At 45.7% G+C, this 18,586-nt stretch overlaps 1 pseudogene; it reads right to left on the bottom strand.

The window, feature by feature from the left end:
- Positions 1-8,132: 8,132 nt before the first annotated feature.
- On the bottom strand, positions 8,133-11,251 carry LOC150002081 (procathepsin L pseudogene; annotated as a pseudogene).
- Positions 11,252-18,586: the final 7,335 nt, after the last annotated feature.

Here is an 18,586-nt window from a genome sequence, read left to right as displayed (position 1 = left end):
TATGGTTTTTAATCTGAATTTTATAGCAGGGGAAAAAGTGAGGCTCAATGAGATGCATTCACTTACCTGAAGCCAAACAGCTGAGTGGCAGAGCTGAATTCACACTCAGGGCTGCCTTCCCCAGAAAGACTGGGGTCTGTTCAACCCCACCCCCTAGTTTATCCAGCCTTCATGGAAAAGTCCAAGTACAAACCACCCCAATGCCCAGTAAGGGCAGCTCCTGGGACCATGGCACTTGGGAATGAATACCCTACTCTCGGATGAAGTTATGAGATTGTACCCTCATAACTACTTTAAATACAAAAAATACTTGGTAATTTGGGAGGGAGGCCTTTAGATGTTTTTGTGCTTGTCTGCTCTCTTAAAAAGTTAAAATTCCCTCTGTTAACCACTTATTCCCTGAATAAACATGTCCACCAAATCTTTGTGGAATGGAGTTGAATAATGCTAACCCCCTGGTATGAGTCCATGAAACATCAGTGACAACAGACAGTGTAGTGGTCAGGTCCCAAGGCTTCCACTGTAGGCTCTGCCCTTATTAGCTGTGCATCTCTGGGAAAAATACTTGACTTCCATAAAGCATCCATTTCCATCTGTAAAATGGAACTGATAACACCACTTGCTCAAAGGATAAAAATTATGAACCTATAAAGCCCTTGCCAGTGTGTATATATGTGCAAGTGTGTGTGTTTGTGGTGAAGGGTTGGGGGGGGGCAGTAAATGCCAGCTGTCTTTGAATTGGGTACCTGGTATTTCTGCATAGCCCACCTGTGCACGAGATTGAGTCCCGTCCTTTTCTAGGATTTGTGTGTTACTGACACCCTCCTTCCCAAGAGAATTTATTACCGATTAACTCTGGTCCTAGTCACTCTCACATAATGGCCACCTTGTAATACCTTAATAAAAAAATAGTTCACAAGCGCTCTCTGGCAATACGCTTCAGTGGGAATAAATTGCAGCTCCTTGAAATGTGGAATTGAGAAGCTGCTGCTACATCTACCTAAAAGGAGAGGTTGGGTTTAGGGGAGCTCCATGCCAGCTGCTGAGAGAACTGGTGACAGGTCCATCTGAGGTCAAAGTGATGGAGAGAACCCGGCCCACCAGTACACAGCACATAACACACATGTTCACACATATAACACACACATGCAAACCCATCAGCACACCTGACCCTTGTAGTAGAGGCTGCTAGCTGTCTCTAACATCTAGCCTCCCCTTCTTCCCAAATGATAAGGCATGCAAATTTGGATAGGGATGTGGCTGTCCAGAGTAAACAGCACACTTCCCAGCTTCTCCCAACTAGATATGACCATGTGACTAAATTACGGCCAATTAAATACACACAAAAGTGCCCCATGGCAGCTCTCATGTTGTGTGCCTTCCTTTTTCATCCCTTCCTCCACACCGAAGCCTGAATTGTGGATGCAGTAGCTGGCATCCAGGTGCCGTCTTGAGTCAGGAGGACTACAGCCTCACCTTAAGAACAGAGGGCAGGGAGCTGGAGGAGCCCAAGTCTCTGAGGACTTTGTGGAGCCGAGATGCCATACTGGTCTTAGACTGTGCAAGGGACATGACCTCTGTCTTGGTTAAGCCACTGTTACTTAGGATCGCTGGTAAATGCAGACAACCTTAATGCTAACTAATTTACACACCTGGACATGGGCATCAGAAAAGAACGAGGAGAAGTCTTCCTTGGTTCACTGAGTGTCAGTAACTGAATGGGGGGCATGGCTGTGATCTGATAGTGAGGAAATGGCTGCAAAGAGCAGGGTTTAGGGAGTGGGGAGGGGAACAGTAATTCAAGACAGCAACTACAGCTTCATTGAGCTTGGCGCCTGACGCATAATAATTACTCATTCTGTGTTTGATGGTTGACAGCCGACATGTGTTGATCACCCACTGTGGGCCAGGCACAGAGGTAAAAGAAACGTGGAGCTACAGGAAAGCAGGAATCAGGCATGGGGAGGGAGGGGCTGAGACCGGTGGTCTCCGCAGGAAGCCCACACGGTATCCCACAGGAGTGGATGTTGTCAACTCCTTACATATATCATTTGTTAAAAATAGAAGCAAAGGACAAAACTCTGCTCTTAAACAACTGGTTTTAAAAGTTACATAATTAAGTACAATACAAGGAAGAACATTTAGACAGCACATCTTGGGTAACTCGGGGAGAGTCATCCTTTTTAAAATGATGAGCTCTCAAGTTGGGCAGAACTATGAGTTGGAGTATAGGACCTAGAAAAATTTACTAACTTCTCTGAGACTCAGTTTTCTTAGCTATAAAATGGGGATGATATGAATCATAATTCCCACTTGTGACTGTGATGTGGGTAAAATAAGCTAATACGTATGGCCAACCAACCCTAATACCAGTTAGCTGTTATCACCATTATTTCCAGCTAAGAAATCAAGGAGGCATCTTGGAGGAGGTGGCATTTGATAAAGGCCCTGAGAGGGAAGAAATTGGGTGAAGGTAGAGGAGAGGGGCAGCATAGCAGTGGGCTCTGGAGGTGGTGGCTGGAGCTGGTATGGGAGGTGTGATGAGTGAGAAAGCAGGGAGAGGGTGGGCATGAGTGGCAGGCAGAGGGCCTTCTGCCTGTGTAACTGAGGAGCTCTGATCACTCTCAGTCCAATATTTTCAGCCAGGTGACAAGAAGGATGGAGATGGAAATTGGAAAAAGCATGAGGATGGGTCTGGAAATAAGGGAGTGGGGTGTGCCAACTTGCTTGGACTGGTGGGACCTCAGGTGGACCCATCCCGCTGATGGGTGGGATAGGGAGCCTCAGCTCAGAAAAAGAGGACTGTGGAGGTGGACCCCAGGGTCAGGGTGGGCCAGCCCCAGGAGTGAGTGGAGAGAGCTGCGGGGAGGAGGGGAGGAAGAAAGCCTGGGCTGCAAAGCCTTTTCTTTCTGGAAGTTTCCAAAAATGGTTTGGGACATTTAAGAGCTGTCATTTTTCTAAGATGAACGGCTGAAATGTTGATCTAACATCATGTCACTTTCAGTTTCTTCTGACTGTTGTTCAAGCAGAGCCTGGAGACAGAAGGGGTGCCGCTGGGGGAGGCCAAGATGGCAGAAAGGCACCATCGCCTCTGGGCTCTGCCTTCCACTCCAAGGCTGCCCACCCCTTCTGTCCTTTAATTAAGAGCCTGCCACTCCCCAGCCTCTCTACTGTCACCCTCTGCCAGGAGTGCACTGGAGAAGAAAAGAGAAAAACTAGGAAATGGGACCCCCAAGGCAGTTCTGGGTAATGAAATGTAATCACAGAACACAGGCTCCAGGCGTGGGAGAGGCCCCTCCAACCAGCTGTCCACCCGCCACAATTCCCCGCTCTCCGACTTCACCTGGGTGCCGGGCACTGGCCCCACCTCTATCATCCTTAGTTGACTTCCCCCCACCTCTGCTCCCTGTCCCCACTTGGCAGGTCTACCCCGGCCTCCTCTCCACCTCTGCCTTCTGACTCCACAGACAAGCTGCCTCCTGCTTCCCCAAGAAGCCTCCAGATGAGAGCTCCCTCAGCCTCCCTCTGTCCTAGGGGGTGAGACAGACCAAGCTGAGGCCTCCATGTCAAGGTAGGGGTGGCTCCTCTAGAGGGTCTGCTGAACCAAGGTCAGGCCTGCCCACAGCTTTCTGGTGACAGCAGTGGGGGGAAGGTGGGAGAGCCCTGGGTCATAGAGGATTTGCTGGTGGAGGCCGCTACCCTCAAGTTATGCACACTCCTCCTCTGGCTCCTGGTTGAAAGTCCTGGAGGTTAGCAAGGGACCCGGCACACTTGTCTCTCTTTCTTTCCCAGCTGTCAGGGTTTTCATACCCATCTATCTGGTAATCTGTGGCACACTAGTGTGCATTTGGTTTAGGTAATGTGATGTTTGCTGTTAATTATGAGGAAAAAACATTGGATAGTCTAAGTCTCCTCTGCAGAGAAATTCTTCCCATGGACCCTGCCATTCTTCCATTCCATTCCTTCCTTCCTTCCTTCCTTCCTTCCTTCCTTCCTTCCTTCCTTTGCCCATAACTCCAATTTGGAAGGGTTTGGGGATGGGGAAAAGACAAAGGAGGAATAGAGATAGTGGTGATTGTATCTTTGCCTTTCAAGTTACTCAGAATCCAGTGGGACAGACAGAACCTGGCGAAGGTTATGAGGGAAGGAGCCTAGGATCAGGGAGTAAAGGAGAGCACAGGGCGCCCCCTGGGGAGGTGAAGACACCTGTGCACAGGAATGACAGGTGGGTGACAGTCACTGCCTGCACTTCTTCCTGATCTTTCTGGTGCCTGATCGTATAGGTTCTGGGCCCCCATGAGGCTTGGTGGCCCTCCCTGTCCTTACCCTCCATATGACATATTCTTTTCCACATATATTCATTTGAGTAGCTTTCAATTTTCTGAATATACTTTTTAACCAGGAGACATATTGATTCCCACATGTAAGAGAAACAAATGTCAAGAAATAAAATTCACCCTTGCTATGGGTAAAGCGCTCTTGAGAACCTCCATTCTGTTTTTTCCATGTTGGTCACAATAAATATTATGCATAGTTTGAAAAGCAAGAAGTAGCCTGAGTGGTTTTCTCTTATTTGCAATCAAGAGCTTCATTTGAGAAATCATGTTCACATACTTAACCAGTAGCCAGGGTATCAGTGTGAAAGGTTATATAATTCCTGTTTATCAGAAACAACCCTTAGATCTGACCCCATTTGTTATCAGGGATAACAAATAAATTTCAGCTCCGATCAATTGTTAGTGGACTCCCTGGAGCACTGTGTGGAGCTCCATCCAGATTCAGAGGGAGAGGATGCCGTGATCAATTAATGACATCTGTCTGGCACAGGAGTGGCGGCTATGCCACTTGTTCCAGCATCTCCCAAGGGCCTGGCACAAAGCACATGTTTATTAAATACTTGTTGAATAAATAAGTAAAATATTTCCCATCCCTGATCTTTATTGTCTCACTAAGTTAATCTTCCTTTACAATGGTTCACCTGCGCCCATCTTAATGCCACATCCCAGAATTCACCTTTGCCCAGAAGAAATTCCTAAAAGCTTTCTTTTCTTCTCTTCTTTAAAGATTTAAAATAATTTTTTTAAAGAGAGGAGAAAGGATAGAAAAAGAGAGGGAGAGAAACATTGATCAGTTGCCTGTAGCATGCCCCGAACTGGGGACTGGCCGGCAGCCCAGGCATGTGCTCTGACCTGGAATCAAACTGGCAACTTTTAGCTTCTCTGGAGGATGCGCAACCCGCTGAACCACGGCCTGAAAGCTTTCTTAATGAAAACAGGAAATGCTTCAGCATGCAGGTCTCCCTTTCACTAGGACTTTAGTTGGCTTCCTGCCCCTCATGTGTGTCCTCTAGAACCACCTTGGCCCCGATTCCCTTCAGCTTCCTGGGTTGTGCTCCATCTTGACTGTCGTCTCAGGTGCTCCCTGCCTTGGTCCCACCCATCAGCCTGCCTCCTGCTCCTGTGTTCTGGGCTTCCTGCCCTTCTCCTGGACCTCTGCTCTGCCCCTCCTGTCTTCCCGGTGGCTTCCTCTCTCTTCCTTGGCACCCCCAGCAGGGGGCACCCTAGAGTACAAATGCAATGTGCACACAGAAGAGGATGAAGTAATCTAAGGGATGAGATGTTGCCGTTGGCACCGATCTCAGATTCACTTCCCAAAAGCTGATAAACTAAGCAGAAGAGACTGTAAAACAGTTTGCTGAAAAGCAAGGCATTTCTGTTGTCACACATGAAATAAATGCAAAGGATTCCGTGGGCCCAGGCATCAGGTGTGTTGTATTTAAGCAGAAACAACCTCTCTTTCTATTTCTCTGAGACAGTGTATGGACAAAAAAGAATTTCAAGGCTCTTGCCTGGCAGGCCAGGACAGAGCTGCTGCCCCTGGAATCCTACCATTGGTGGGGACAGGGCCTCCTGATTGACTGATTGCAAGAGAATTTGGCTCTATTTTTGTTTAAATCACACTCATGCTGTTCAAGGATGCACACACCATGGAGACTCTACCTTCCTGGACCTCTTCACTCTCCCTGATCACCCCATTCTGCTGGGTGGCATCTAGGCTGGAGTAGGGACAATAACCCCTGGCTCTGTAAGGGAAGTTCTCCCAACTGGCGACCTCTGCACCCCACATGGGCCACTCAGACACGATAGGCATTTGCCTGGGGCTGATGGGCCGAATTAATTGTAATTTCCCTGGCTCTGTCCTTGGTGCTTGGAGCCATTTTCAAGAACAGACTGGGAGGAAAATATTTCCCCCAAATACCAAGAAGGGTTATTTTGAGCATAAGTTGTACAAAATATGAGAGGGACACTTTCTGCCAACATGGAAACATTCCCCTCAGCCCAGTGTCCTCAACTTCTTGAAAAGGAAAGAGCCTAAAAGCATCCATTGCTTCTCTTGCCTTCTCTCCCTACCACAATGAGACAAATGGTCAGCAGGGCCTTTACTCTCATGGGGACATTAGAATGGGAGCAACAATGGTTCTGCAGACTAAGGAGATTGGGCACCCTCTCTCCCACCAGTCCTGGCTGACTGCTGCCCACCACAGAACTCTATAGGGCAAACATAGGGAAGCTCGGTTCCTACAAGGGGCATCACTGAGCTGTGCTCCTGTGATGGTGACTTCAATTCCCTGCTCTCTGCCCCATCTCCCTGAAGACCATCCCTCCAGCAGAAAATAATCATCTTGTGTCTTCAAAACTCCTATTCTCCAATGACAACCAGGCCACCTGTTGCACTAGGACCTAATGTATTTAAGGAGTGACTTTTCTAAAGTGCCAGCATCTTTAAGTGATAGAAACTGGAGTGTAAAGACAACCACGCCCACAATGAAACCTAAATCAAGCCAAGAGAGAAGGCAGCTATGGGTGGGCCTGCTATTCTCATCTGGGGCCCACCTGCCCACAGTATATATTTGGTGGTCTTGGCTAGAGAAGTGGTGACAATGAGAAATGTGAGTAACAGGCCTCTCCCGTGACCCGTTGTTCTTTCGCCCCAGAGAAATCCTATTTTGTCCTGCGTGAGAGAGGCAGTTCACATAGCTTTGAGACCAGAAGAGGTCAGATCCAGCACAACTTCTCTGGGAGATTTGGTTTTTTCCTAACTCCTTTCTTCTCCTTCTACTGCATGGCTGTCCTGGTCCTAGGCACCCATCTTATACAGTCCCTCACAGTCAAAGGTAGGGGACCCCCCACCCCAACCCTGCTAGAATATAATGCCTGAATTCTTATCCACAGAACAAGGCTACATCCAGTCCTCAGAAACTAAATGTTCCTATTCCTGCCCCTTAAACCTTCATCTTTATCACCCACGTCAAGATGGGACTGAGGTACCATGATCTTTGGGGATGTGCTCAAGGCAATTTCCAAAGCATCTCAGCGGTTAGGCTGATGTTTCTGATGGATTCCAGGCCTGGCTGGCTCCCTGAGCGTAGATTTCTGCCCCATGGGCACAGCCCAGCCCAGCCGGAATCCAATGTTTCTGGGCTCCCAGCACCCTTTCCTCTGGTTAGAAGTCTGCGCAAAGCTACCAAGACCCAGAGCCAAGCCCTCTGCCCTGCCCTTCACCTGCCTCAGTTTCACCGAGGGGCCAAGGTGGGGCAGGGGTGAAGTGGCCTGCCAACAACTACCTGTAGAGAAGGAGAAAGGAGCCGCCTGGCCTTACCTCGGAGCTGTTCCGCGATTCCTCCGGGGCTCCATGCCTGCGGGTCCCTCTTATAGCCGTCCAGGCACAACTTGCGCAACTGCCCCGCAGGCCCAGAGCACCGTGAGAGCCAGCTCCCGCCCCCGCCCCGTGGGCAGAGACACGGCGTGCGGCTGCAGGCCCGGGGCCTCGAGGGAGGGACTGCACTGCACCGGGAGCCACACACACACACACACACCCTCGGGCGTTCCGGAAGGTTTCTGGCAGGACAGAGAAATCTTCCAGGTCCCACCAAAGGCTCTGGCGAGGCTGTCGCGCGAGGGTCGGCCTCTAAGGGACTGGTGGCTGTGGGGGGCTCCTCCTAGCCTGCTGAGGGGCCCTTCCAGTCAACTCTCCCTCCCTCCAGCTGGTCTGGGTGACCTGTTTCACCTCCTTCCCTAGGTTGTAAGGGGAGAGCAGGGGCTGGGCAACCCACTTTTTAAGTCTTTCTACCATTACACTGCCAGGCACACATGGGTGCCCAGGAAAAGTTTGCTGAACTGGACCCCAGGGGCACCATGCACCACAGAGCTGATTTTGGACCTGCAATGGTAGTGCCCCAGAGTTTGGGGATTCCTCTAGTCTCAAGGCCATTGGGAGGGTAGCTCTTTAAAACTTGGGGAAATATACTTGCAGCAATGGTGTGTAGAGGGGACAAAGAAAGCCAGGGTGTCACAGAGCCTCACCAGTCACCTTGCCTTGGAGACTCCCGGATGGAAAGGTGTTCCCTAACGGCCATGTGCTCCGCCAAGAGACCAGGGGTCTGTTTTGTTCACTGTTGTACTCTCCATTCATAGCCTAGTGCCTAACCCAAAGCATGTCATTCTTAAGACATATTTTTAAATGAAAATGTCAAAATACAGAAAAGTAGGCAATATACTCATTGCCTAGATTTAGCAATTATTATTTTTCCATATTTGCCTCATTTCTTTTTTTGACAAAAATATTTGACAGCACATTACAAACATCATGACCTTGTATCCTTAAAGGCAGTCAGTGTGTGCCTCTAAAAAACAAGGAAGCATTTCTACATAACTGCAAGGCACTTACCACACAGCAGTAGTTCCTTAACATCACGAAAGTCCCAATTTATGCATTCAGATTTCCCCAAATATCTCAGAAAGTGTCATTTAGAGTTGCTTTGTTGGAGCCTGGTTGTTCTGTGCTTAATAACTATTTATTGAAGGAAGGAAGGAAATTGAGGTATAGATTTGTGAAAGTCAGAAATAGTTAGCATTGACTAAAGGTGGGAAACCAACTAAATGTCCAACATAGAAAATTGGTAAGATTATTGAAAAGCCACATGAGAGCAATATGCACACATTAAACATTATGTTGTAAAGAATATTTAACGATGTGGGAAAATAATTACATTTTGTGAACTGGAAGGAATCAGATTACAAAATGGTGTGTGTTTTCTGATCACACATGTGTCAATACACACATTTGCACTGATGATGTCACTACCAGGAGTGAGATTAGGGAAGATTTTTAATCTCTTCTTTGTGACTTCCTGATTTTTAAAAGTGTCTACAATGAAATCACATTTTAAAGAGAAATTTCATAGTTTCCACAGAAGTTGTGTTTTGTATTGTTTTTCACATACAGGCTGTAACACTTACTACAGTTAAGTTTTCCTTGTCCCCAACATCTTCGTAACTTGGTTCGCAGTGCAGTGAGGACTTAGCTTATTGGCAGGGACTTTGGCAGCCTCAAGGACTTGTCTCAGAAACTCCTTCTTTAGGGTCACTGGGTGGTCTGGGACCAGAGCTATTGTGTGAACATCAAGTAGCTCTTGAGACCACGTGGTGAGGATATGGTCAGTGTGATCTCTCTGTCTATCCATTACCTACTGATTTTTTTGCATTTGATTAATAACTTATTATATTATTTTATTCCTAAATAAAAATTACTAAAATATTTTATTTTTGAAAAAATTTAAAACAGACAAATAAATATGCAAACTCAGTTTCTATCCCCTCAACTTCTCTCCCTAGATGTTATGGTTGTTACCAGTTTCTGGTGTGTCTTTTCATGGGTATTCTTTTTCTATCCTTCATATATCTATCTTCTTTTTTTGCATCTAAAATTAAGTTTTACTTTATTTTATTTAAAAAACTATTTACTTTAGAGAGAGGGGAAGGGAGGGAGAAAGAGAAAGAGAGAAACATCCATGTACGAGTAAGACTGATTGGTTGCCTCTCACACACCCCCAACTGGGGATCTGGCCCACCACCCAGGCATGTGCCCTGACCAGGAACTGATCCAGTGACCCCTCGGTTTGTAGGCAGGTGTTCAATCCACTGAGCCACAGCAGACAGTGCTAAAACTAAGTTTTATTTTAGAAGGTAAAACTTTATACATATTTTTAAAACATAGACTTTCAAAGTTGTTAGGCAAGTCAATCATACAAAGCTGTTTAGAGCAGTAATTAAAGAAGTGGCAATATTTTATGGTGTAAAACATCACGAAATTCAAATCACAACTTGGATCTGAGATTCAAGTGTTCTATTGTGTGCAGTAAAATGTGGTCTGTTTTAAGATAAAATTCCTCCTCTGGATATCTTGTTCTCAATCAAGTCTTTTCTTATTTTTTTTCTTTTCTTTTCTTTTTTTTAATCCTCACCTGAGAACTTTTTTTTTTTTCATTATTTTTAGAGAAATAGGGAGGGAGGGAGGGACGGAGAGAGAAACATCCATGTGAGAGAGAAACATAGACCTGGTTGCCCTCCCATATGTACCCCAACCGGGACCAAATCTGAAACGTGTGCATGTGCCCTGACCGAGAATTGAATCCACAATCCTTTGGTCCGTGGAACAATGCTCCAACTAACTGAGCCACACCAGCCAGGGCAAGTCTTTTTAACACCATCATCCCACATAGTAGGGTAGCTGGCTATGATGGCGATTCTACAATGGTTGTTTCAGTCTTTGGCCATCTTTACATAGCCACTCATGCCCCATGTTGTACCTTAGCTGTTCTTGACAATCCAATATTTATTGTAATTTGATACTGCTCCTTGAAAGCCATAGTCAACCACCAGAACACCATGATCTAGGCTTTCACTGCTGCAGTGTGGTTCATAACAAATGGCTTGCACCTATAGCAACAGAGTTGGGCCCCCCAGTTGCCACTGCCTTCTTAAGGGACTTCTCCTGCTGATGGATGTCTATGAAGCCAGTGTCATTAGCAATAGAATCACTGGGCTTGTGTTTGCAGGGTCCAACCTTTGCATGATATGAATAAGAGTCCGCTAATCCAGGCCTCCATTGAACTTAACCTACTGGAATGCATTATCCATTAGGCCACCATTGCAGTCCTCATTGCCTCGAGACTGAGAGCAGTCCACAAGGTTCCGTTCACTCATTGAAATGAGTTTGCCAGTTTTCCAGACCATCTGCCTTCAAGGGCACCAGTTGCACTAAAAGCCCAACGGGAGCCACAGTGACCCTGAGTGTTCACAGGACTTAGATAGTCTTCTTCTCTCCAAACCACAGTTGAGGGGATTTCAGCAAAGAAAGGCTCCTAGAACACTTTCCTTTTCTTGTGCTTCTGATTTTGAGGGCCCTTCATCACAGGCCTGAATTCTTCATTGGTCATGTCACCAAAGGCACTCATTGCCATGGTGAAGCGCTATTTCCCTAAGCTGTATTCCTTGTTGTGCAGGTCAGTCATTATCCTACTCTCTCCCACACTGCTCTCCTCCATCCTTGTTCATTCAAGCCTTAGAGCTTCATCTGCGTCACCTTCCACTGGTTCCATTGTGCATCTAAACCTCCATCAAGTTTTGGAGCAGCTGAAGCTATTCCTAAGTAAATGGCAGTCAGGAAGAGGGAAGGATTCATGTTTCAAAAACCACTTCCAGGACCTCGGGGAGCAGTTGCCCTGCAGCCTGCGGGTGGAGGTCAGACTGTTCTGTCTACCGAGCCAGGGCCAGGGACCGTGCCTCCTGGAACCCCCAATCCCTCTATCTGCAGGCTGGTTCTCCAGGGTGGCCCAGCAGCATCAGGCCCTGGACTGGGGCACTCACCAACAGCGGTTTCTATTTTCTTTCAACATACGCACACCATACACAAATGATGTCAGTTTTAAGATAAAAGTCCCCCTCTGGATATCTTGTTCTCAATCAAGTGTTTCTTTCTTTTTTCTTTTCTTTTCTTTTTTTTTATCCTTACCCAAAGACATTTCACATGACTGTTCCTGTCCCTTGCTTTAAAATTTTTTTTATTTTGGAAAATTTCAAATTTCTGTAAAGCATTTATGAGAAAAAAAAGGCATAACAGACCTCAATGTACTCATCTTCTAGCTTCAACCACTTTATCTCACTTCTTTCACTTATATCTGTAATACAATTTCTTACCGACATGCATAAAGCTGTGCCACTCTTTTAAAAGTAAGCATATGTTTCATTTTATGGATGCACCATAATCAATCTGACCACATTGTTACATACATAATGTCATAATTAATTGATTTAAATATACTTATTTGAGCACTGTGTGAGTATATCTTTGGGGAAAATTCTGATAAGTAGAATTGTTGAGTCCGAGGGTGTTCACATTCAAGATGGAAATATATTGTCAAATTACATTCCTTAGAGATTACACCAGTTTACAATTGGCTGCAAGAAGCAGTGACTTAAACATTAACAGTATTTAGTTACCCAGAAGCCTGGAAGAGGGCAGGGGCAGCACCTGATGGCATCATCGAGAATTCTGCTCTTTCTGATTTTCTATTTTTCCATTGTGTTCTGGGCTTACTGCTTCACGGTTGCAAAATGATGTTACTCTTTCAGGCATCATGTCCTCTCTTCTTGAAATTCTGTTTCAAGTTGGGGAAGGAGGTCATATTTTTTCCTTCTTGTTCATTGACCAGAACTGGGACATATATCCATTCCTAAACCAATCAATGACAAAAGAGAATGTGACTGCCATTACTGATTTAGACCAATCATAATCCTTCCTCTAGGGCTGGGGTAGATCAAGGTGGATGAAGCAAAGCTCTGTCCTTACCTGAAAGAATTGGTGTTCCATGAGCTTGGAAGAAATAGAAAAATGGCTCTTGGGTACCCAACCAATAGTGCTTGCTATAGTACTGAACTATGGTACATTGTCAAACTTCTGACTGACTTGACTTAATTATTAAACAGTCAAACTTAAAAATCCTTTTTGTTTGAACCCTGCCAACCTTCACATTTTTTTTTATAAAAGGTAATTCTAACACTTTGGTTTTGAGTACTGCTTTTTTTTTTTCAAAGCACTTTCATGATCTCATTTGATTCAACCCAGAGAAAGAGGTAGAACATGTCCTAGTTTAATGTCACAAATTCAGAACAGTCAGGGGACTTGACCAGCAAGAGACATCAGTAGATGTACAGTTCTCTACTGAGGCGGCCCCCGAGGTTCTGCACTGATGTCAGTGGAGAATCTGACATCAGCCATGCAATGTGGGCTCATGTGGGTTTGCTGGGGGCTGAATGTGGCTTCATAGGACTCTGTGCATTGAAGAGCAACTGGTGGTGTCCTGTTGAGGGAGAAGAAAGGTCAGCAATGGTTAAATCTCTGCTCTGATTTTAGGTCATCCCAACCAAGCAGCTACTCTTGTGAAAAATACGCCTTTCAACCCACATTGAGGAGGTATCTACACAAACATATAGTTTGGACTAGAAAAGCAACTGGATCATTCAGTCAAATTAAATTGTATGTGTGTGTGTGTGTGGACTGGATTGGTTCTTTTGGTACATATGTGGCCTCTTAGGTGTGAGCTCCCCAAGGACAGAGGCCATTCCTTATTCACCCCACTATTCCCAGGCCCTGGCATAGTGCCTGATTCAGTGCTCCATAAATGCCTGTCAGATGCATGAATGATCTGAGTTCTTTCTGCTAATGACTGATGTTCTTCCTATTATTATCTTCATCTGCTAATGACTGATGTTCTTCCTATTATTATCTTCATCAGAGCATCCTGTTTATTTCTACATAGCATCAATCAAAAACTATAATCAATCAATTAGTTGATTTTGAATTTGTTTGTGTTTTGGTCCCTATGATGAGAACACAATTTCCTTGAGGGTCAAGACTGGGTCTGCCTAGTCCCAGCCTAGGGCCTGACATATGGCAAGGGCTGTATAAACTGTTAGGTGAAGCTTTAGGAGAATGTTTGTATTTCTAGTTTTCAGCAGTGCCTGGCACATGGTTGGCCCTCAATAAATATCCATGGAATAAACACCTGACTAAATATGACAGTGAGTTCATGAACACCCCTCTGATGGGCTGGGGTGAAGACATTCAGCTTGACAAAGTGCAGTAGCGCTGAGGTGTCAGGACACCCAGCAGTATCCCAGGTGGACAGAGAGCCCACACGAAGTCCGCCAGCTTCCACGGGCTCACACTCACATGGCAATTCCTCATCGCTCATGGGTCTGACCTATTTCTCACTTCCTCCTGTTCTGCCTGATAATTTTGTTCATTAATTTTTGTCCATTGTATTAATGCAACTCCTCAAAACATTGACTTTCATTTCATTTTGCTTCACATTGGTGATTCTGGCTCAGGCTGTGAGCTTCTGACAGGCTTTCTTAGTGGAAGGGGTGAGAGGTGGACAGCTAATAAAATCATAAGGTTACTAAGCATGTTAGAGTTTGCTTCCCAGCCCCCAGGCGGGGTCTGCTCACTTGGTGAAGAGAACACCAGGCTAGCTAAGGAGGCGAGGGTCTGATTTGATCTCTAGGTGGGTCATTCAGCTTTGCTGTGCACCCACAAAAAGCACCCACACAGAAAATAATTGAGTGCTGCAGGTGGTGGGCATTATAAAAATGAAAAAGCCAGAGTCCTTTTCTTAAGGGTGTAGACAGTTACAGGCCATGCCCTGGTCCTGGCCAGTCTCTTACAAGAGGTATGTGTGCACTTGTATTGGAGGAAGTGGGTGAGGAAACCCACTTGGACAAATTGTTCCAGCCTCCTCCAGGCAGGCCACCGTTCTGGCTGGGCTCTAGAGAGACACTCCCTGGGAAGGATCCATGCTGGTTATGTAACATTGTCTTTTCTTTGTCTCCTTCCTTCTCTTGTCTTTTCCTTGTTTCCTTTTCTCCTACCTTCTCTTTTTCCTCCACTATGAACATTCTTAAACAAAATAATTTTTAAAAAACACAAAAATTTTAGAGGATGTTTTCACCGCACCCCCATCAGAGTGTCTGTAGGTGTACCTAGGACGTGTCAAACGGTGCTCTTCATTGCATTCTTCCTCCAGTCATACAGATTCAGTGAGCTACATGACTAACTACCCCTAAAACTTTGTGACTGGAACCAAATGCTATTTATTTAGCTTGCAGTTCTGTGGGTTAACAATTTGGGCTGAGTTCAGCTGAGCTCTGAGGAAGTCACATGAAATAGAAGGGAGTTTGGAACTTAGCAATCTACAGAAGGTTGGGGAGAGAGCCCTGCAAAGAATGGAGCAAGAACAGTGGTTTCGCCTCCGCTTAATTATCCAGTTGCCCAAGTAATCATGTTCATTGTCAAAAATTAGAAAATGCAAAGAAGCAAAGCCACCAAAAGAGTCATCCCTGATCCTGCCATGCTGGAATAATCCCTGTCATACGGTTGTGCTGGTTTGCCCAGACTTGGTAACAGCCTTTACATCCTGGGTTGGAATTCAGCCTGGAAACATTGAAGAAAGATGACAGCCAAGAGGTTGACTCCGACAGGCTCGCCCTCTGGGCTGCATGCTCTCTCTCTCACCTCATCTTCTTTCCCTGTTGGGGATGAAGGACTCAGGCCATGATCCTTCATGGAGCTGGACCCACCCCAGGTACCTGGGGGCTGAACAGGTCTTTGGGAAGATGCTGTGGAGAAACAGCAAGAAGCTTTCAATCCTACAGAAGGCTACGATCTAACACATCCTGACGCTTCCAGAGTCTCCAGCTCAGTGTTTTGTTCCTAACAAGTGTTTTACCATAATCACCTACTGCCTGGAACAGCTAGTCAGCTCAACAGGACACACCCACTTCTCCTGCAGTTAGAGCAGTAAAGAAGGTGGGGCTCGGGAGCCTCGGCCTCACGTCCCGGAGAAGGTGCTGTGTACCCAGCACTGTACTGGATACTGTGTGGCCATGCAAGTGACCACATAGCTCAGACCTCCGAGGAATGCATAGTGTCCCTGGGAAACTCCGAGGACAACACCATCACAGAAACATGACTGTGACATCAACTGTCTGTCAGGAGGCTGTATGGCATGGTGTCACTGAGGGCTGGCCCTGGGGTCACACCACCTGGGTTTGAATCCCAGTTCTGCCATTTATTGGCATTGATTTTGGGTAAGTTACTTATGCTCTTTCTAGCTCAGTTCCTGCATTTGTAATGAGAGCATTACTGGTCCACCTCACAGGGTTGTTGTGAGGATAACTTGGGTTATTACAAGCAAAGCACTCAGTAGTCACTCGACCAATGTTAATTATTAATGAGAGCAAGGGCACTCAGAGCACAGAGCATGGCGGGGTTAATCTGGAAGGCTTTCTGAAGAAGGCGCCCAGCCTGTGTGGGTGAGCAGTCAGGGAGGGAAGGCATTCCACTGTGCCTGCTCTGCTGAGGGGAGCCCGGTGATCAGAAAACGCACTCATCCTGTTGTTATGCAACTGCCAGGCATGATGGCTTGTCTCAGCATGGCCTGTGATGGGGTCAAGGAGTGGCAAGATCTGTGTGCCCAGGCCTGAGGCAGGGCAGCCGAGGGCTTTTCTCTGGCAGCACATCGCGTAAGTGGAGTGACTCCGTGGCATCCCGCATGGCTGAGCAGCGTGCCCTAGCCCTCCGGAGCTCGGAGGACCCTCCGGGGCCCCTGCTTCCAGCAGTGTGGCTTCCCAGCACCCAGCACCCAGCTCCTGCCTGGGCATGTCAACAAAGAAAGTATTTTTTATTCTGATTATACAAATAATAAGCATTTCTTGTAGCAAACATCTGGAGAAGATCATTTAAACTTCTTTTAATTCCACTATCCTAAAATCACTAGTTTTATTTTTGTACATAACTTTTTTCTCTTCCTGTGTGTGTATGCAAAAGGTTGGTCCAGAAAGTATCCAGCTACATAATATGAAAAAATAGAGACATTTATTGAAGAAGATACAAGATACAAGAAACATTGTACACAGAACAATGACACCTCAGTCCCCTTCAAAGTAGGCACCTTGCGACCTCACCTAGTTCTCCCAGTCTCCATCAGCTGCCTCAGCATATTTTTCCAAATCTCATCAACAGTCTCAAATCTCTTCCCTTTCGAAGGTGATTTTAGTTTGGGGAAAAGCCGGAAGTTGCAGGGTGCCAAATCTGAGCTGTAGGGGGGCCAACTCACCTGGGTAATTTGATGTTTCACCCAAAAGCTCTGCATGAGACGTGATGCATGAGCAGGTGCATTGTTGTGATGAAGCTGCCCATCACCAGTTGCCCATAGCTGTGGCCTTCTGAGTCATCAGAACAGTTTCCGTGGAGGATTTGATGCAGATTCGTTGCTCTACTCACTCAGTCATTTTGAATGCGATGGCCACTCAGTACACATGCTCACTCAGCAGCATCTACCGCCCCCCCCCCCAACTGGTACAGTGAAGTTGTCATTGTTCACACGTGCATATTCCAGTCCACTCTCTTTGGCTGCCAGGTTACATCAGTGTCATGCAAACCACTCTAGTTATATTAAGAATGGCTGAACATTTTCTGTACAGACATTGTCACATAGTTTTGTCTATCATAAATAAGATCGTATAGTACAATATTTTCAATTTCCTTTTAATGTCATTAAATATGCTTCCATGATGTAGTTTATAATGCTGACATTGTATGTTTACACCATCAATTTTTTACCCAATCTTTATGGTTGAAAATTCAGATCATTTTTTTGTGATTTTTCTTCTTCTCATAAACAATGATCTCACGCATAATCTTGTAGATAAATCTGCAAATTTCATGCTAACTTCCTTAGGATCATTTATTTTTTTCCTGCTTTCTTGTTTTCTTAGTTTTTTAAAGTATTAAAGATTTTTTTAATGAATTTATTGGGATAACATTGGTTAATAAAATTTTTAATAAAATTATTAGGTGTACAGTTCTGTAATACATCATCTGCATATTGTATTGTGTGTTCACCACCCCAAGTCAAGTGTTCTCCCGTCACTGTATATCCCCCTGTACCCTCTTCTACCTTCTCCACCCCCCTTTCCCTCTGGTAACCACTATCCTATTGTCTGTCTATGAGTTTCTTTTTGCTTAATCCCTTCACCTGTTTCAGCTAGCCTCCCAACCTCCCCTCCCTCTGACATATGTCAGTCTGTTCTCTGTATCTATGAGTCTGTTTCTATTTTGTTAGCTTATTTTGTTCATTAGAGTTCTCGTATGAGTGAGGTCATAAGGTACTTGTCTTTCTCTGACTGGCTTATTTCCCTTAGCATAATGTTCTCCAGGTCCATCCATACTGTTGAAAAAAGCAAGATTCTACTTTCTTTTTTTAAAGTACATTTTATTGATTATGTTGTTAAAGATTTTCTTTTTTTGACAGTCGGATAGTATTCCATTGTGTAAAGGTATCACAGATTTTTTATCCACTGGTTTACTGATGGGCACTTGGGCTGCTCCCAAATCTTGGCTACTTAGGATCATTGCTAAAAGCTGGGCCAGCAAGCATGCATATTTTAAGGCCTTAGGTGCCTACAGCAAGGGCTTCCTGGATAAGACCTCCAATGCCAGCTTTCCTGCCTTTGGACCTGAGGAAGCTCAACTATACCATTGCAGGGAGCAGGGCAGATGCCACCAAGCACCTTGGGAATTTCCCTAAAGCTTAAGGATTGTGGCTGGAATAGGGACTTTGGCAGAAAGTAGAGTGAGCTGATGTGCAGCCAGGAAATTTACCTGTTCCTTGGAGAGCCAGGTA

Source organism: Furipterus horrens, unplaced genomic scaffold, assembly GCF_987537825.1.
Source record: "Furipterus horrens unplaced genomic scaffold, mFurHor1.1.pri manual_scaffold_9, whole genome shotgun sequence".
NCBI classification, from domain to species: domain Eukaryota; kingdom Metazoa; phylum Chordata; class Mammalia; order Chiroptera; family Furipteridae; genus Furipterus; species Furipterus horrens.
This window is presented reverse-complemented; position numbering and strand designations above follow the sequence as displayed.